Source organism: Microtus pennsylvanicus, chromosome 2 (assembly GCF_037038515.1).
Source record: "Microtus pennsylvanicus isolate mMicPen1 chromosome 2, mMicPen1.hap1, whole genome shotgun sequence".
Classification (NCBI taxonomy): domain Eukaryota; kingdom Metazoa; phylum Chordata; class Mammalia; order Rodentia; family Cricetidae; genus Microtus; species Microtus pennsylvanicus.
Window position 1 is genome coordinate 144,940,227 of NC_134580.1, and position 21,226 is coordinate 144,961,452.

A 21,226-nucleotide genomic window follows, 5' to 3' on the forward strand; every position below is an offset into this window, starting at 1 on the left:
AAATTATTAATTACACATACTGCCACGGGATTAAACTGAAATGGGAAATCAGGAACCAGTCATTTAAAAGAAATCATAGCCAGTGACCTCAAAAGTCCACGATGGAGGCCACACGGCATGAGATAGGACAGTTTCAAATTGTTTTCTGATTGGAAACACAGTTTCCTATACAGTATTTTTAAGTCATTTGTTTCCACAGCAGTCAGAATAGATCTTTTATGAAGTACTGTTTTTAAGGCAGTCAAGGGTCATTAAAACTACTTCAAAGTTCTCATCAACAATATCATGTTTAGAACAACTGGGGAAAAAAAGAATGTCATTTAATAAAGTGGGCAAAGAGCTCATCTTCTGGAACCCCCGAGGCTCTAATCAGGCAGCTCAGAATTAAGAAGGCTCCTAGACTGAAGGTGGCAGCCCTGCTGTGGCAAACACCGCTTCAGACCGAAGTGATGGTAAGGGAAAAAAGGTCATTAGCATTTATCAGCCAGAAGAACATAGACTAAGCAGTCCTATGCCTTTGGATTCCTTAATTATTTCATCAGTTTAAGAGACTTGATTAAGTCTTATTTTCAGACTTCCTCTTAAAAAAAGGCCCACTAGAAAAGGTTTAGGGGCTCCTAGACACCCAAGTTTCTCTGCCAAAAATGGAGGATTCCAAAACGAATGCAAACATCCCCCCCCTCAAAAAAAGCCAGAGTCTGAACTTTCTCTGCCCCTGGTCCTCCCCACCACCTGGAGGAAAAGAGAGCTATTATTAAAATAGCATAAAGGGGGAAATTTTCTAAGTGCATCTTAGTTCCTTTTTTAAAGTAAGAAGTGAAAGGGAATAATGCGGAGAGAGACAATTATTAAACTTCAATCTCACCAAATATTACAGTGAAAAAGACGAGCTCAGACTGCAAAATGGGAGCCGGTGGTGAGAGGGTAAAGGATCAAAAGGAGCTGGAACTAAAGACCTAGGCCCTTTCCCCAGAAGCCTTCCCTCTATTTCCTCCTTCTGTATGCATGAGGGTAGGATCTTTAGAGGTCACTGCCTCTTGGATTTTTATACTTACATAACTGGGAAAGTGGCAGGATGGGTAGGGGAGCCTTGGGGGTAACTCCCAATAAATAAAAGATCAGGATTCAAAATGAAAATCAAAATAACCAAAATGGAAAAAAATGTGTCACTGGACTCCAAAAGTTTGAAAAACAGTATCTAAAATAAACAGGATTTCTCGGGAAGAAAAAAAAGGCATCTACCATTAAGGACACACCTTAAAAGTTCTCGGTACTTTAAGCACAAACGAGTGGTGTGGCGATTACATTTTTCGGACGGCAATTAGGTTAGTTCTCTGCACTTGTCACTACAGAAAATAGCTTGGGGGGAGGGGGGCTAGACCTGTTACTCATCCTCGAAGTAAAAATTAGGCATCTGAAATCTGGTTTGATACCAATCAAGGCAGTGGATCCACTAGGGGGAAAGTAGTCAAGAAGAACGCTCTGCACGTCCTTCACTTACAAAGGGAGGTGAAAGGCCCCCTGAGGCCCCTACCTAGCCTCCAGGCCTGGCCAGCAGCTGTGGCTACCCGGCCTCTTCTTTTGTTGGCCTTAATCTCATGTCAAGTTATTCAACCAACTCAAAAGCGATGAAGACATAATTGAATCAACCTGAACTAAATCAGACCTAGGCCTCTTAAAACATACAGCTTAATGGCTCCAACCCATCCCCAAACCAGGAAACCAACCGGCCACGGGAACCCGTGGTACACATGGTGCCCCACAACCAGGGACCCCAGGCTGGCTACCCTTAATCAACGCGTGCTCAAGAATTCCTGTTTCTCAGAAAGAGAAACTAAGGCTCAAGGACAGAAACCTTCCGTCTGGGAACGACCACCCTATTCCCCCCACCCCCATCCCGGACTCAAACAATAAAAAGTTAAAAAGTTTCTATAGCCCGAATGCGAACCGGCCCCCACCGGGGGTCCCAAATGGGGGCCCCCAGGGCTTCGGCTCACTTCAGGAAGCAAACCTTTTGGGAAAAACCCCCTCCTGGTGTCCCCACCCCCACTCTCCGCGCCCAAGACTGCTCTTCCCGAGCTCCGAGGGTCCGCGGCGGGGGCGCCCATCACCGTGCGCCCGCCCGCTCGCGTTGGGGCTAAACTGAGGCTCTCGGGGCCGCGCCCTCCAGTGTGCGGTTCCGCCTCCCGACGCCCCGCACCAACTTCCCACGGGAGTTTGCGGGGCGTTTTAAGTTTGGGCGTGAAACCGAACACCTTCTTCCCTCACTTGCGGGACGCAGGTCGGACAGGGGCGCGGACCCCCGACGGCCACGCCGCGGCGGGCGGGCCATTGTCTCGGCCGTCCCTCCCAGCCCCACGCGCGGTCCCGGCCGTGGGGACGGACGCGGCCCCGGCGCCCCTTTACCTGCGGCCGTCCGGCTGCACCGCCCGGGCCGCGGGCTGAACGAGCGGCAAGGACGGCGCGGCCTTTGTGCGTCCGCCTCAGGGCCCCGACGACGCGGGGCCCCGGACGGGGCCGCACCATGCCCGCCTCCCACGGCCGCGGGCGCCGGGACCCCCACCCACACAGCGGCTCCGGGGGGCCGGGCTCACCTCCGGCGCGGGGCGAGGGAGCGGCGCGGGCGCCCCCTACTCGTCCGCGCGGGGACAGTGCAGGCGCGGGGTCCCTGCGCGGGCGGCCGGCGTCCGGCGGGGGGACTGTTGGGGCAGAAAGTGCTCGCAGCAGCTGTTGCGCCCTCCCCCCCCCGGCCGCCCCGCCCGACGCCCCGCCCCCAGCCGCGCCTGCCACGCCCCCTCGAGCCCGAGCGTGTGCGCAAGCGCGCCTCTGACCCGCCCACCGAGACCGGCCACGCCCCCCACGGGCCCCCCGAGGCGCGAGCCCCGCTGAGCGGCGCGCGCACTCCGCTCTCGCCCCACGAGGTCCCGCGCACGCGCGCCCCGCTCCACCTCCCGCCTTCCGGCCTAACGTGGCGCGCTCGCGCCCGGGCGGTTCAAGTGACAGGTATTCTGGGGGTGGGGTGGGGGCTGCGAGCACCGCGCGCAGGCGCACAGCCCATCCTCCCTCGCTGCCCTCCCCCCCCCCCCGCCCCCGCAAGGTGCGCCCGGGGAGGGGAGGAGAGGGGAGGAGAGGGGAGGAGAGGGGAGGGGAGGGGAGAGGAGGGGAGGAGCCGGTTGCCCAACTCCCGGGTCGCCCAGAATCAGGAACAAAAAGAAAAAAATTTTGCCACTGGCTTTGGGGAGCTTACGGGACAGCGGTGTTCAGGAAAACACTTTAAAGAGATTCAATGTGAGATAAGAGGATTAAATTTCCCCAAAGTACTATCTTCATAAAGCTATCTTTTTTTCCCTTAAGACCCTGGTTTTGCGTTTCTATTATAATTTCATGTCCGAGTTTGGACTTAGTATCAAAAATCTAAGTTTGCATAGAAACTCACTTGGGTGAAACTAGGCTTAAAAGTGGGGTCAAAAACAAAATACACCCCCCACTTTATGCCCAACTCACTTAAAACGTTCCCCTACTGTTTTGTTCCTGACTCATAGAAAAGATGAAAGAAAAGACAGGAAAAGGTTATGACTCCAAAGGCCTGGGACAGATGCCCCCTGTTTTAAGTAAGCCTCAGGGAGGAACTATGGCGGCCACAATCACATCCAATAATTTTTCTGCTCCAAAATGCAAATGAATTCAAATATAAAAAAGATCTATTGCTTCATACAGAAAGAACAACTTGTTTTTTTCAAGGTGCACCCCCCCGTGTCAAAATGTGGGAAAACATCAATAAAGCACTCATACCCATTTTTTAAATGAAAAGAAGCGAGGGGGGATGGGGGGTAAAAAAAACGACCGGAACTAGTAAGCAACGCAGTTGTTAATAGGAAGAATTCAAGAAGCCAGCTTATCAAGGGGCAAGAATCTGCCTTGTAGAATGTTTTTGCTGTCGTTTTACTTAACTACCAACCCACATATGGTCTCGTTAGTCTTTTTTTCAAAGGAAGTGAATCAATTACTTACTCACAATTAATTAGCAGCGCTGGAAAGAGATCCTTAAGCCAGCCCTGATTCTCATTCAAGTACATAAGATATCGATCATTTTTTGTACTAGGGTTCCTTTCCTCACCAGATTAATATCTGCCCTTAAAGTATTGGTTAAAGCCTAATAAATGTTCACACTCTACACGCAACAGCTCAAACATTCATAAGCAGGAGACTTCATTTAACTTTGTCCCAAAAAACGATGGGGGGGGGGCAGTTGACACAAAACAAAGAAAACTATGACCAAGTAAAGTGGATGGAGGCTGAGGCTAAACCGTGTAGCCTCAGTCTCCGCGTTAATGGATAACCTTTGCACTCTGAAGCCTAGAATCCTGTAAACACAGCAGTGCTGATAGTCAGAAAGCCCAGTGTGGAGATGGAGCATAAAGGAAAGTCCAAACTTCTCAGCAGCAATAGGGAAACAGTCAAATATTTTGACAAATAATCGTATGGCTAAGAACAATGAAACCCGGGCTCTCAGACCTTGTAGCTACTGAGTTATTTCCAGAGCAAAGGGAGAAGGGGGGGGGGTCCTCCATGCCCTCACAAAGCCACCACTCTAAGCCATTTTGGCATCAGATGGGCTGTTACTGTTTCTCCTTCCCTCCCTCCCCCCACCACAAATAAAAGGGACAATAAAAAAAACTTACTATGTTGTAGCTTTTAAAATTGAAAGAGAATTGTCTTCCCTTGTCTATCTGCTAAGAGATTTGTATGTGATCCTGATGTCTGAGTAAAGAATTACAAAGAACCTTCCCTCCTGGAAATGTGCCAACAAAACTGGGAAATCGTTGCAAAATTCTGCCAGTGACGGCTGGGCTTGCAAACACACACCGTGTTTTCCAGGGGACGTAGAGGAATCGGAATTCCTGCCTTAGAATGCTGAGGCTCGTGCCTCGCATTGATTTGGGGAGCGTGGGTAGTTAGACACAATTAAAAGTCGGAAAGTCACAGGAGAACCCGAGGGACGTTTGGTTTCGTAATAAGCAGCTAAGAACTCCCCACTCCTGGGCTAAGTGGAAACTGAAAAATCGAACGTTGGTCTCCACGGCCTTGGCCCCGCCCACGCGGAACCCAGCTTCGCCATCACTCACTTCCCAGGCTGCGCTACCTCTAAAGGAATCAGGTGCTGGAGGACGCAGCCGCAGCCACCGAGAGTGGGACCCGGTTTCTCGGTCCCTACTGCTGGCATTTGCACGTGTACCCAAACGCAGGCTCTATCCCACCACCTCCTGAACCCGACAAACCTCAGCCATGTCTTGTCCTTTTCATAGTCCCCAAACAGCCCCCACCCAAGACACATTTCCCAATGTGCGCTTATTTAAAAAAAAAAATCACTATTATCTATGATTTCATCTTAGTGCTAACAAGCCTGTTCCCTAAACTAACATCTTATTTTCTCTCCAGATCCCGCCTGTATTCGAAAATCTTACAAAAACAAGAACAGGCCTGGTTTGTTGTATATACCTATCTACAGGAATTATCTTTTTGAGACTAAGTCCTAATTAGAAGTGCAGATGGAATATAATCTTTCCTAAGTATTTATTTCACTGTGGAACAGATTACAGAGAAACAACTTGGAAACGAAATCCATGGAGCTGCAGCAGAAACGGCACATAAGTTCAAAAGAACTCAGGACAGGAAAACCAGAAAAACTGCAGGCAGCAGGAAACAGAAAAAGTTAATCAAACCTGCATTTACAAACTACAAAGGACATCTGAGAGGGAGTCAGGGCAGCCCTGACTGAAAGCTCTGAATCAAGGGGAGATAACAAAGCCGAGGGAGGGAGGAAGGGAGGGCACTCCACTTTTCCCTTCCTAAATTTCAACCCCATGGAAGTCCCCTGTTTTGAAAACACTAGGTAAGGCGAGGGAAAAGTAGATAGCAGAAGTTACCTTTCAGGATGGAAGGTGGTGGTGTGCGGAAACCTGGAAATCCTAAGGAGCCTGCCAGTCCACCTGGCCCGGAACAATACAGGAGAGGTGGATTGCTGGTTTTTACGAGCAAACCAAGAAGGGAGGGGCTAAGAGTAAAGCTCAATTTAAATAGAGGTTGAGATATAATCCGACTTGATTGACTAAATCAACCTTGATTGGGTTAAGAACACCATTTGATTCTAAGGACATCTGTCCCTTCAGCAACTTTGTTAACCCCTTTAAAGGCACAATTGTTTCTTCCTTTAATACTGCTGTTCCCCAAGGCTGCCTTCTCTCCAAACATTCGTGGAAAGTGCCCTAAAGATTTATACTTATAACGTTCTCAAAACTTCTTCCAGTCAACAGGTTTTCCCAATGGGACAAAGGGAAGAGAGACAGAAAAGTAAACACCATTGAAATCCAGTCATGGCCACCATCTCAATCAAGAGAACCATTTTCTAGTCACACACTCAAATGGAAGCAGGCAGATCCAGGCATTCAAGGCTAGCCTGAATACTTGAGATCCTGTCTCAGACAAACCAGGGCTGGGAATATAGTTCACTGTGGAGTGCTTGCCCACATGCAGGAAGCCTGCCTCTCCAGCATGGCATTTTTAGGAGTGGTCACCATGGCTAAAACCCAGCACTAGGCAGAAGGATCAAATTCTCAAAGTCATTCTCAGCCAAACAGTGAGTTTGAGTCCAGCCTGGGCTATATCATAAGTCCTTGTCTCAAAATAATAATAACAGCAGGGCATGGTGATGCCTGCCCTTTAATACTGGCACTCTGGAAGCAGAGGCGGAGAGGTGGCAGATCTCTTTGAGTCTAAGAACAGCCTAGTCTACATAGTGAGTTCTGGGACAGCCAGGGCTAAGTAGAAAGACCTTGTTTCAAACAACATTTTCATTATTATTATTGTTATTATTATTTACAAATATTTGTATTATTAATATGTAGTAATATTATGCTAATATTCGTTAATATTTTAAAGCTACAGGAATATTCTAGTTACTGTTCAACCTGTTGCCTTAGGATCAAACTTTTCTTCCCCACAAACAGCCAAATTAAATATTATAGACACCCACATTTGTAGTACAAATCATAAAAACTCAGACACAGATATTAGGGTTCAAGCTGAAGATCAGAAAAACAAAGCAGCCAAGCCACTAGCGAAGTCTGACCTCTACCAAGGCTGGGTGACTGGAGACTGAGCCCTGAGCCTCTCTCTCCTCCCATTTTATATAGTCCCCTCTGGTACCGGGATTAAAGGCGTGTGACTCCCTAGTACTGGGATTAAAGGTGTGAGCCACCACCACCTGGATGTTTCTACGTTGAGCTTGTGTAGCCAAGGCTGGCCTTGAACTCGCAGAGACACGGCTGCCTCTGTCTCCCAAATCCTGGGATTGGCCAGGCGATGGTGGCGCACGCCTTTAATCCCAGCACTCGGGAGGCAGAGGTAGGCGGATCTCTGTGAGTTCGAGACCAGCCTGGTCTACAGAGCTAGTTCCAGGACAGGCTCCAAAGCCAGAGAGAAACCCTGTCTCGAAAAACAAAAAAAAAAAAAAAAGAAAAAGAAACCAAATCCTGGGATTGAATGGGTGTGTCACCATTGCGTGGCCTTTAGTGGCTTAGTTTTACCCTCTGATTTTCAAGCAAGCTTTATTTATTAAAACATGCCAGGCGGTCATGGCACATGCCTTTAACGCCAGCACTCAGGAGGCAGAGGCAGGCAGATCTCTGTGAGTTCGAGGCCAGCCTGGTCTACAGAGCGATTTCCAGGACTGGCTCCATAGCTACTGAGAAACCTTGTCTCGAAAAACCATAAATAAATAAATAAATAAATAAATAAATAAATAAATAAATAAAGTAAATAAATAAATATCACTATAGGCATTTACCAGCCAATCCTACTGTCTCCTAAGTTTTCAATGATGGCACTGGGAATAACTCAAACATGCAGAGGGACACACCTCCAAAATATTTTGAACCTCACTTCTGTCAGTTATGTGTGTCTCTAACCCCAGTGTGGTGTGGGGGACCCAGTTCCCTCCTCCGTCAAACACAGTGTCCATATATCTGTTTCTCAGCTCTATCTAGCTGGGCCTCCAAGCGTCCTGCACCCATAACACAGGACAACCTTCACAAAGGAGGGCCGAGCCTGTCACCACCCTACTCAGGGTCTCCCATGGCTCTGGGCGCCTCCGTGGGCAGTCTGGCTAGCCTTTGGGTCTAACCTAACTCTTATAGTCAAGTCTTGGCAGGGTTTTCACTTCCAATTCTACCCCTACCAACCAGCAGTTTTCTCAGACTGGGGCTTTCCACCGCCTGCCCTGCCTCTGCCACCATCATGTCCCACGCCAAAAAAAAAAAAAAAAAAACTACTTTTCCTTTCCCGAAGGATCCGAGAGGGTGGCCTGGACAGGCACACCTTCCCCTTCACTGTGGCACAAATCTTCAGGTTCCAGCCCTGAAGAGTCACATAGTCTTAGACGATTATTTCGGGGCTGGAGAGATGGCTCAGTGGTTAAGAGCATTGCCTGCTCTTCCAAAGGTCCTGAGTTCGATTCCCAGCAACCACATGATGGCTGACAACCATCTGTAATGAGATCTGGTGCCTTCTTCTGGCATGCAGGCATACATGGAGGCAGAATGTTGTATACATAATAAATAAATAAATAAATAAATAAATAAATAAATAACGATTATTTCATCTGTTAAGGTTCAGATTCCTTACCTAGAAAAGTGAGTGGTGAACGTGGCCTGGTGCCCCGGGCAGTGACTCCAGCCTCTCAGAAGACTGAGACAGGAGGATCACAAGTTCAAGAACAGCCTGGGCAACCTGAAACCCTGTCTCAAAATAATGGAAACTAAGTAAAGGTAGAGGCCGGTGAACCTCTGTAAGTCTGTGGCCACCCAGGTCGGAGTGAGACTCTCTGACAAGGAAAGGTGGGACAGCGTGAGGCCGGGCTCAGCGTTCCTGACGCAGAGGCAGGAGGGTCAGAGTTGACCTGGGTTACAAAATAGGTTCTAGGCTAGCCTGGGCTCCAAGAGACGCTGTCTCAAAAAATTAACAAAATCAATTAATCATGAAGCTGGATGCCCCAAACCCTAAATACTTAGGAGGCCGAGGCAGAAGAAGACCCTGCCTCAAAACAAAACAGGGCTGGGGATGAAGCTCAACGATAGAGCACTTCCCTAGCATGCAAGAGGCCTTAGATTACATGCCCAGAACTGGGGGGAAAAAATATGATGTAAAAGAAGATGAGCATGACAAGAAATATAACGGCAATGCAATTATCCAGATTTCCTGCAGAAATAATGCATTATCTCTCTAGGACTCTGGGGTCTTAATGAGACCGCTGAGCAAACCCTAACAGCCCAGGCTTCTAGGTACCCTGCGCTGGCTGGAGCCAAGGAGGCAGAGTGATAGGAGAACAATGAGTCCTTGTCCTTTCTGGGCTCATCTCCTGAGACAGAGAAAAGGGAACTGGAGAGAAGTAGAGATTCCTTTCCCAGAAGGAAGGAAATCAACCCACGATCATTATGGCCAGGTGTGGGAGTCTAGCTCTATGAGCTGAGAACTGGGAAGGGGTAAGTCAGGAGAATAAGGAATACCCAGCAAAACGCACTGCCTCATCTCTCTCTCTCTCTCTCTCTCTCTCTCTCTCTCTCACACACACACACATACACACACACACACACACACACAAGTACTGGGGCTGTAACCGAGTTAGGAAAGTGCTTGCCTAGCCTACACAAAGCACTGGGTCTGGTCCCCAGCATGGGATGCACAGGATGTCACAGCTCAGGTCTATAATCCTGGCATTTGAGAGGTGAAATCAAAAGGACCATCGGTTTAAAGTCAAACTCTACTACCCCAAAAGATTCGGAAAAAAAGAACAAAAGGTATGGCTGGGTGGTGGTAGCTCACACCTTTAACTGTGGAGGCAGAAGCAGGTGGGTCTCTGAATTCAAGCCAGCCTGGTCTACAGAGCAATTCCCAGGACACCCAGAGCTGCACAGAGAAACCCTGTCTCGAAAAACAAAACAAAAAAAAGTAGCATATATATCAGTTAACAAGACCATGGCAATGCCTGGGGAGTTGAGTCGGGCTGCAATAAGATATCAAAGGCTAATTCTTCTTTCTCATTCAGCACTCTACAGCACCCCTCAGAGCTGTTAACTGTTAACCCTCTTAGTTTGTGGCCCCCACCCCTCCTGAGTCCCCTCAACCCTCTATACTGGTCTCCACATGCCCCTGGTGCCCCTTTCCTGTCCAAGTCGTCTCCCCCATTCCAACAGCTCAAAAACACAACTCCAGTGGTTTCATCCCCAATTGGTTCAATATTCAATACTGGGACCATCACATGTCCACAGTATCTCTCTCTTAGAATAAAAGCAAAATCTGAGCCGGGCGGTGGTGGTGCACGCCTTTAATCCCAGCACTCGGGAGGCAGAGGCAGGCGGATCTCTGTGAGCCTGGTCTACAGAGCTAGTTCCAGGACAGGCTCCAAAAACCACAGAGAAACCCTGTCTCGAAAAACCAAAAAAAAAAGGCAAAATCTGCAACAAAGACTGCAAGACTATAGAGATGGCTCGGTGGCTAAGAACCTAACGAGGCAGGCGGATCTGAGTTCCAGGCCAGCCTGATCTACAGAGCGAGTTCCAGAACAGTCAGGGCTACAGAGAAACCTTGTCTCAAAAAAGAAAAAAGAACACTGCTGTTAACCTACAGGACCCACACTTGGTTCCCAGCACCAACATCAAGAGACAGTATGGACAACCAGAGCTACAGAATAGAGGAAGACCCTGTCAAAAAAAGTTTTAGTATAGATTTTTTACTTATTAATCTTTTCACAGCTGTGTAATTTATTTATTAGGGTAACAGCATAACTTTCTTGGAATAACAAATACAACAAATCTTTGTCTAGGCAGCACCAGAGCCTAAACTTCTAACAGTGAGAGTCTCACCATTAGCCTCTGGTTGGCCTGGAACTTATGTAGATGAAGGTTATACTCAGCTCTGATCCTCCTGACTGACTCCCAAGCGCTGGGACTAAAGGCATATCATCACATCCTGCCTAACACATATTTGACACTGTTTCCCGGATATTCAGCCACTCGGGACCATCAATACAGCATGTGCTCACCAAGATGTTAAGTCATGACTCCTGCCACGCATGCCCACGTCTTTGTTCCTCAAGAGATGGCAAAGTGTTTGAAAGTGGTAGGAACGGTCATTTAAAAAAAAAAAAAAGCCGGGCGGTGGTGGCGCACGCCTTTAATCCCAGCACTCGGGAGGCAGCGGCAGGCGGATCTCTGTGAGTTCGAGGCCAGCCTGGTCTACTAGTGCCAGGACAGGCTCCAAAACTACAGAGAAACCCTGTCTCGAAAAACTAAAAAAAAAAAAAAACATGTCCCACCCAGGGGTCTCCCCATATGGAGCAGAAAGCAATAAATTCAATAAATGTAAATAAATACTCAGCCAGGAAGGGCATCTGTGATGTCATCATTCCTGTCAACTTGGGAGGCAGACCTCAGCACAAATTTAAGAGGAGCATGGTATACAGGCTAAGCCCCAAGATAGCACTTGTCTCAAAAAAAAAAAAAAAAAAAAAAAGCCTGGAAGATGGTTCAACAGATACAAACACTTGCTACCAAACCAGACCAGCCTGAGTTAGGTTCCCCAGGCCCCACATGGTGGAAGAAAAGAATTCAAAGAATTGGCTCCCAAAGGTTGCCCTCTGACCTCCATTTGCACGCCACGCCACTCATGTGTGCTAGTATATAAATATAAATACACACACACCCATATGTATACATATACACACACTAAAGAAATGTAATTTTTTTTAGCCGGGCGGTGGTGGCGCACACCTTTAATCCCAGCGCTCGGGAGGCAGAGGCAGGCGGATCTTTGTGAGTTCGAGACCAGCCTGGTCTACAAGAGCTAGTTCCAGGACAGGCTCCAAAGCTACAGAGAAACCCTGTCTCGGAAAAAAAAGAAATGTAATTTTTTTCAAAAAAAAAAAGTAAGTAAATAAATATCCCAGACCAAAACGGTGTCACATGCCTGTTATCCCAACACCTGGAGAACAGAGGGCGGAAGAGTTAAAACAGCCTTGCCTCCTTGAGACCTGATCAATGTCCCAGACCTGATGTTGCGATGTAGGCCTGTAATCTCAGGGCTCGGGAAACTGAGGCAAAAGGTTTGCAAATCTGAAACTGGCCTGAGCTATGCAGAAAGACATAGGGTGGGCCTGGTAGCCCACACCTATGTCAGCACTGAGGGCTGGAGGCCACCTTCAGCCACAGCAAGAACAACCTGTCTCCAAAAAACACTAAAATAAAAATGCCAACGTAGGTACCGACGGCCCCTACACCTCCTTCACTTTGCCCCTCAAAGGTGCTTGCATGGCCTCCTAGGCCTCTCAGGACCCCTTCCTCCTTGTTCCCATCATCCTTGTTCCTCCATCATCCTTGTCCTGCGTCACCTGACTCTCACCCTCCTGACCCCATCTTGCTCCCAGTCATGCAATGACCAGCACACTTCTATCCCATATGAAAATCTCCTATTTTACCAGAACACGCCTTAGTTCACTCTCTGGACACCAGGATGCAAGCCGATATTGTGGCCCCAGCCAACCCTGCAGCATGATTCACTTAGTAAATATTTACAGTCCATTCCTTTCTCCCAAGCAACTAAGCGAGGTAGTAATTACGAGAGTCCTACCTTCCTGAGGCTTCTATCTCAACAGAAGTAGACGGTCACCAAATTTAAACACGTGCAAGCAGAGCAGCATAGACCATGGAGTCTACCGGGAGGAGGACACAGCTCATGTATAAGAGGAGCAATCTCGAACTTGGAAGAGCCACATTTCAGAGTGCGGAGAGCGGCTTAAATCAGCAGTGAAAGAGCCCGGGTCCTCCTGTGGCTGGATCACCAAGGCAAGAACTGACACAATAATCCAAGTCTGCAAGTTTGTTTACAAAAACAGCTTTGCATCTGTATGGGTATTTACAGGCACACCAGGAACTCAGGAGCCTGAGCCGTGCCCCTGCACTTGCTGGAGGTCGGGGAAAGACCCCCACAAAAGTCACTACATCTTGAACAAAGGAAAAAAAAAATCACAACAGTCTGGTGATAAATGTTTTCATCTTTTGCATGTAAGGTATTTTATATTTTCTCTAGATAATTATAAATTAGTGGCCTATAAACATATAATTGACATATAATGACATAAGCCAAACACAGAAAGACCAACACTCCATCCTCAAACTGTAGCATCTGAAAAACTGAACTCAGAGCAGAATACAAATAAATACCTAAATCAGGTGTGGTGGGGCAGTGGAGACTGGAAATCAGAAGTTCAAGGTCATCCTAGGCTATAGCACAAGGTTGAGGCCAGCCTAGACTACCTGAGAAACTATCTCAACAAATAAGTGGTAGCAGCCTGTCTACAAGGAGTTCAGGACAGCCAGGGCTACAGAGAGACCCTGTCTCGAAACACACAGAGAAAAAAAGTTATCAGAGGTTGGAGAACTGAGTTAGGCAGGAGAAAACATTCCCGGAGATCTACCACACAGCACAAGTGTGGCTGGCTGATCACGTACTAGTGTGTAAAATAATAATGGCATTGATAGTACACACCTTTAATCTCAGAACTCTAGGTGGAAGGAAGTGGATCTCTGTGAGTCTAAAGCCAGCCTAGTCTCAACAGCAAATTCCAGGACAGCCAAGGCTACATAACAGAGACCCTGTCTTTCAACAGTAAAACATATGTATGTGTATGTGCAAATACATATATGATTATATGTATGTCTATGTATATACATATAGAGTGTGTGTATGTGTGTGAGTGTAACGTATTAAGAGATTTTAAATATTATCAAGCATGGTAGTACCAGCATATGATCCCAGTGCTTGAGAAGCTGAGGCAGGAGGATCACCAAGTGTTCCAGGCCAACCTGAACTATCTAGTAAATTCCAGGCCAGGCTGGGATACATAGCAAGACCCTGTCTTTAAAAAAAAAAAAAAAAGAAAAGAAAAAAAAAGAGAAAAGCAAACATATAAAAAAATCTAAATGTTAAGAAAAACTTTTTGGCTAAGTGTGATAGCACACACCTTTAATCCCACCTATCTAGGAGGCAGAGGCAGGTAGATCTGAGTTCAGAACTCACACTACAGAGCAAGTTCCAGGACAACTGGACTACACAGAAAAAACATGTCTCAAACAAACAAAAAAAATTTTTTTCAACGCATACACCAATATAAATATATAATGTATACATTAATTAGCTTCATTTTCTCATTCTACTGCATACCTTTAAACATGACATTGTACCCCACAGATAAACACAAATCACCATAGGCCGATCAAAAGGAAATAAATTATGGTTTTGTTTTTGTGCAAAACAGCCTGGGCTACAGTGACACCCTAATCCAAATGTGTGTGTGTATACACGTATGTGTGTATGTATGTATACACATGTATATGTTTATAAATGTACTCACACACACGCATCTAAGGAAAAGACCTAAAAATACTTTTTTTTGCATTACATCCACGGCCTTGTGCAAGCGCTCTGCCCTAGAAATATAATGTTACAAACATTTGATGAGCATTGATTGTATTTATTCCTTCTTGCTGCCTGCCCTTCCCTGACTTTCAAATTCCCCTGGCACGCCAAGTACCACATACATGTACAAAGCAATATACAGTACTTGCAGCTCTGTGGTTACAGAGCTTGTAGAAGATCCTGAGTTTAGAAAAAACCTGTCTCAAAAAACCAAAATAGAAAAAAAAAAAGATCTGAAGTTTAATTCCAGCACCTAAGAAAAGTGAAGCCGGTGTGGGCTGTTTAACAAGCCTGTCAGTACCCGCATTCTTCCCTCAATACTAGTTAGTATCTACCACTCTTCAGATCAAATGTCCATTCTGGGCAGGAGAAATGGCGCACACCTTTGATCCCAGCACTGGAGAGGCAGGCAGATCTCTGAGTTCAAGCCCAGCCTGGTCTACAGAGTGAGTTCCAGGACAGCCAGGGCTACACAAAGAGACCCTGTCTTGGAAAAAAAACAAAAAACAAAAACCAAAGTCCAGTATGTTTGAGGATAGGCACTTTGTCCTCTCTGGTTTCTTGCTGTGTCTCCAGCACCCAGAATGACGTGTGGCACACGGAAGATGGCAGTACTTGTGTAGCACGGACACAAACCCTGGGTCCAACCTCGCGCGACAATTTTTTCCCTAAGGGCATTCACTATGTAACCCTGGCTGACCTGGAGCTCAAAGAGATCCACCTGCCTCTGCCTCTCTAATGCTAGGGTTAAAGGTGTGTGCCACACCTGGTCTTAAATATTTATATTATGTAAGAAGAACCTGCAAGAGTGGATGGAAAATTCAGGGGCATGGTTATGTAATTGAATCGAAGATCCGTTGTTGAGACACTTCCTTCCACGACGTGGAGTAAACAGATCTCCCCTTCAAGGGCCTGCCTTCTGTTCAGAGGGTTACGTTAGTCCTCACAGTCAGGGGAAGCACTCTGGAGACTACCTGCCCCTAAGGCTCAGAAGCAAGCAGACAGGGTCTGAAGGCGGAATCAGGAGAGGGCCTCCAGGGATACATTGAATGCCTGCAGTTTTCTTTTGCTTTTTGCAAAAGTTTGAAGTGGGAGCCCCAGAAGTTAGATCATTCCAGGTTTAGGGACCAAACACTCAAAGAACAAGAAGATCAGCCTGGCATGGAAACCACTTAAAAAACTGACCTAAGGCAATACCAATGAACTGCCTGGCATCTCCTGGCCACGGTATGGGCACAGGAACAAACTGGCTCAGTGATTAAGTAGTCTCCTCAGACAGTAAGGCAGCAGACTACACCTGCTGCAGCCACACACATAAATAGGTGTGTCCAATTTCCAGGCCACCTTTGCAACAAGGACAATGAAACAAGAAGAAACAAAAAGGGAAAGAAAAAAGAAACGAAAAGGGGAGGGTGTGGTGGCACACACCTTTAATCCCAGCACTGAGAGGCAACAGCAGGTGGATCTCTGTAAATCAGAGGCCAGCCTGGTCTACAAAGGAGTTCCAGGACAGCCAGGGCATTGCACAGAGAAACTCTGTCTTAGGATAAAAGTAAAAAAAAGGAAAAACAAGAAAACATGTCCTGAGGTCACACTCGGAGCCAATGTTTTAACTGAGTGACTTGGGTACACTTAAAATCCCAGACATCTAAGAGACTGAAGCAGGTGGATAAGAAATGTACACTTGCCTGGGTACAGAATAAATTCTGAGTGGCTGAGGTATGTAAATCTTAGAGCCAGGCATGCTGGCATACACCTGTGATCCCAGCACTCGGGAGATGGAGGCAGAATTAGGAGTTCATGGAGGGCAGGTGGATCTCTGTGAGCTCCAGGCCAGCCTGGTCTACAGAATGAGTTCCAGGTCAGGCTCCAAAGCCACAGGGAAACCCTGTCTTGAAAAACCAAAAATAATAAGCATCCACCCTTGGAACCTCTCTCCTCTCTGACTCTGGGAGTCTTTTTTCTCTTCTCCTTTTATAAAGTTTATGTTCCCTCTGTCTAAAACGAAAAAAAAAAAAAAGGAAAAAAAGGAAACCAAGTATCCTATTAATGCCTATAATCCCAGCAGCTCTAGGAAGGTTGAGAGAGGAGGATCAGGAGTTCAAGGCCAGCCTGGGCTACTTGAGATCTAGTCTCCAATAAATAATCTTGTATAGAAAAGAAAATAGGAAATCCAAGATGAGCAAACTTTCTGATTACTAACTTCTCTTATTTAAGGATCTCTGGCAGAAAGGAAGCCATATGGTATTTCAGACCCAATTAAAACACCAATAACATTTATGATGGGTTTGGGCCATCACAATCAGCAAACACTTCCTGAATAGGTCTTCCGGGTCAAATCAAATACAATCTAAGGCAAGATTAAGCAGGGACTCACCCCTGTAAGAATATAAGAACACCTCCGTTGTATGTCCTTGGATACTTTGATTTCTGAGGTCCAAACCAAGGCTTCACTAGCCCACCTTCACCACCTGGATAAGTCGCACTGTCTCACAAGCTGAAAGGCTACTTGGAGACACCCTCTGTGTTGGGGGTTTTGGCCCACCAAGCACTCCATAAGGCAACGCCACCACCATAAAGACCACTGATTCTAAACCTGTAATCCCAGCCACTCAAGAGGACAAATGGTTACAAAATTCAAGGGCCTGCCTGGGCTACAGAATGAGTTCAGCGCCAGCCTGTCTTGAATACAAAATGAACACAGAGCTGGGGCGGCACTGGGTTCGACGCCGCCAAGTATTCAAACTGACACAGAACACCAATGGCCAAGGAGCAGACACCCACAGCCACGTGTTCTTGTTCACTGGGGAGAGGGGGTGAGCGTTGGATTTGCTGACTCTAAAGGCAATCCTCAACTAGACAGCCCGGTAGGGAACACGGCAGGTGCAACTGTCCGAAGCACATACCTTACTGTGGGAAATCGTCAATGAATTCACCTCGGGGAAGCACGAAGAAACTCCTCCGCAATCCTGGTCCGGCGGCGGAAAGCAGCTTACTTTAAACACCCGCAGGAGGGCGGGCCAGCAAAAATGCTGCCAATGAGCCTGCAAGGACCTGGTTTGAGCCAGCCCTAAAAGCGAGATTAGGGCGTGGCCCTCACGAACCTATGAGCAGCCGACAACCGGAAATGAGCGCAGCAGCTCTCATGGACTTCCGGTGCTCAAGCCTGCCTTGGCTGCTCAGCCTGGCTGTGTGCTCTTGGTGGAACAACTGGATAATAGGTCAACACTGAGGGCAGAGGCCTTTGGTCGCTCTGTGGTTAAGGCAGCATCTTATGTAGCCCAGGCTGGCCTCCAAGTCACTCTGTAACTGAGACTGGCTTGTGCGGCTACCTCAGCTTCTGCAGTCCTGGGGGGCAGGGGAAGGGGAACCTAAGTATTCTGCCACTGAGTCACATTCTCTCAAGATGGGGCCTGCAGTGACGGCCAGCAAAATAACATAAGCCACGATTCTCTGCGTCTTTCCCAGTACCCAAAGAACTTTGTGATTCAATCCCTCTGACAATTTTTTCTTTCAAAAGTTTTGTTGTTGTTTTTTTTAAAGAAGAAAAAAAAACAAGCCTGGCGGTAGTGGCGCACGCCTTTAATCCCAGCACTCAGGAGGCAGAGGCAGGGAGATCTCTGTAAATTCAAGGCCAGCCTGGTCTACAAGAACTAGTTCCAGGACAGGCTCCAAAAGCTACAGAGAAACCCTGTCTCAAAAACCAATAAATAGATGATAGATAGATAGATAGATAGATAGATAGATAGATAGATAGATAGATAGATAGATAAAAACTTAGCCAGGTGGTGGCGGCGAATACCTTTAATCCCAGCACTCAGGTGGCAGAGGCAGGCGTATCTCTGTGAGTTCGAAGCCAGCCTGGTCTACAAAGAGAATTCTAGGACACTCAGGGCCAAACAGAGAAACCCTGTCTCGAAAAAACAAAAACCAAAAAAAAAAAAAAAAAAAAAAAAAAAACCACCACTTTTTTTAATTGTTGGAAAGAAAAAAAACTTTTACAAAGTATATCAAGCCAGGGTGTCTTCTTGAAAATATTTTAAGGGAGACTGAATTTCGTTGTACTTCCTGGAAAGGCTTACTTTGACATCACAGAAGGGTCAAAACACCTGATAGTTTGTACCAACTTTGTTGAGCTGGTAGACCAGACTGGCCTCACACTCAGATCCACTTCTAGAGTGCTGGGATTAAAAGTGTGTCCCACCACTGCCTGGCTAAAAAAAGGGGAATTTAAAATTCAGATACCAGGCTTTTGAGAAGTAAGAATGCTTCAGATGTAGAAAAACGTCAAAGAATTAAAGAAAACCTGCTTCTTTTTTAACAAAGAACTACTACCCTCATATCTTATCGTTGCTCTTCCTCACATAAACGAGACACTAAAGAGTTTTCTTTCTCTTCCTCAAAGGGTGGGGGGAGGGGTGCAGTCATAAACCTCCAAACCAACAGAGCTGTGTTTCCTGCAAGAACTGGTGAGCCAGCGATATATCCCTTAAAGGAAACAAGAATGCTAGGACAGAATAAACAGCGTGATTGGAAGTCCACAAATAAAAACATTGTGTCCTCCAAGAAAACGAAGTAGAATTTGTGTAAATGGCTCTGGCTTAATCCTCTACTGCCCAGCACAGTGGGGCTGGAGAGGGAACCCCCGCTTCCTGAGGCTGCCAAAAGTGTTCAGCAGTGTTGCTTCATGAACCAGCGATATGGAACTAGCCAAAAACAGTATTCACTGTAAAAAGAAAATAATACTAATACCAGTAAATGGAGAGGGCGCTGGTCACACTGCAGTGGCCCGTGGACCACAGCGCCAGCTCTCCCACCCTCCCAGGCCCAGGGGGAAAACGTTTCATTACCACATTTTCGACAAGTCCTCCGGTTTTCCCTTTTAATCTAAGTCACTTTGTGGTTGTTTGGCAGTGCTCGAAGCCCGTGTTTTTATAGCTAAAGAAAATGTGTTTACTTTCCGAAGATCGCGGTCACGTGACCAACACAAGCCAGCCTCCTGCAGCCAGTGATTTATAGGAACTCTGAAAACCTCCAACTTTGAGCATCTTCCTAGGGCCTCTCTCAGCCTTTGTAAATGAAATGTAAATTGGTACAGCCCGTTTGTACACATAGCCGGGAGGCAGGCAAGGGCCTTACAGACGTCCATATAGCTGGGTGCACCAGTAACAGTGCTGGGTTGGAGTCGAAGGACGCAGGCCCCAAGGAGGAAGAGTTCTTAGGAGAGAAGATGCAGGAACAATGGCTGAAAAGAGAGAACGCACAAACTTCCCCAAGTCAAAGGAGTTATCCCACACTGGCAGGCACAGCCGTTTTTAAATCAAATCCTGGATTTAAGGACTCATTTATTAAGCAGTTTGCAGCTCTTGCAGAGGTTCAAAGTTCAGATCCCAAAACCCACCAATAGCTACTCACGACCGGCCTGTAATTAATTCTAGCAACATGGACTAACCACGATCTTCTGGCCTCAACTGGTACCTGCACACCTGTGCACATACACACAGAGATACACACAGTCATATATAAAAATGAAATAATCTGTAAAGATGAAATCAGAACTTTATGTAATCCCAGTACTTGGGGTATCCGGGCTTTCAGGTCATCCTTGGCTACATAGAAAGTATCAAGACAGTTTGAGCTTTTGGAGACCTTTTCTCAATTTAATTAATTAATTGAAATTTTAATTTTTAATAGCCCACTGGGAAATGGTTTTGATAGCAAGATGCAATCAGATTTTTTAAATTTTACAAATCTTACAAACCAAAGGCAGGAGGTGGTGGTACCCATCTTTAATCCCAGCACTCAGGAAGTAGATGCTGGTGGATCTCTGTGAGTTCGAGGCCAGCCTGGTCTATAAGAGCTAGTTCTGGGACAGGCCCCAAAGCTACAGAGAAACCCTGTCTCAAAAAACCAAAAAAAATAGATAGATAGATAGATAGATAGATAGATAGATAGATAGATAGATGATAGATAGAGATAGATAGATACATAGATAGATACATAGATAGATAAAATTTTACAAATCAAAGCCAGGAGGATTTTACAAATCCCAGCACTCAGGAAGCAGAGGCTAGTGGATCTCTGTGAGTTTGAGGTCAGCCTGGATTACCTACAAGGTAAGTTCCAGGACAGCTGGGGCTACACGAGAAAACCTTCTCTCGAAAATAAATAAATAAATAATATGAATTAAGATAGGCATAGTGGCATACTCTTTTAATACCAGAATTTGAATTTGGGAGGCAGAGGCAGGACCAGAGTCTCAAAAAAACAAACAAGCAAACAAAAAAAACCCACAAATCATTTTATTATAAAGCAAGAAGAAGAAGGAGGAGGAGGAGGAGGAGGAGGAGGAGGAGGAGGAGGAGAAGAAGAAGAAGAAGAAGAAGAAGAAGAAGAAGAAGAAGAAGAAGAAGAAGAAGAAGAAGAAGAAGAGCACCTATGAAAATGTTTAACTCCACCACACAGTGGTCCAAGCCTGAAATCCCAGCTGCTAGAAGACTGAGCATCAGAGAGGCTGCAGAACGTGACTCTCCATCTCAGAGAGAAAACCAAAATAAGGAAACAAGAAATTTAAATCAGCCTAGCAGTGGTGGCGCACACCTTTAATCCCAGCACTAGGAAGGCAGAGGCAGGTGGACCTCAGTGAGTTCAAGGCCAGCCTGGTCTGCGCCGTGAGTTCCAGGACAGCCAGGACTAC

General features: G+C 46.6%; 1 protein-coding gene across 6 annotated transcripts in view; it reads right to left on the reverse strand.

Moving 5' to 3' along the window:
• Nucleotides 1–21,226, reverse strand: part of Znf217 (zinc finger protein 217) — a 46,038-nt gene that overhangs the window by 19,496 nt on the left and 5,316 nt on the right. The window contains exon 1 of one of the 6 annotated variants that reach the window (XM_075963177.1): nt 5,928–5,949. The exons of 2 other annotated variants lie outside the window; for them this stretch is intronic. The gene's annotated coding sequence lies outside the window, so the exon portion shown is untranslated. Of the gene's footprint in view, nt 1–2,406; nt 2,549–2,594; nt 2,739–4,682; nt 4,776–5,927; nt 5,950–21,226 lie in introns of those variants that run through there. 3 more of the 6 variants (XM_075963181.1, XM_075963174.1, XM_075963175.1) reach the window with 3 other exon arrangements.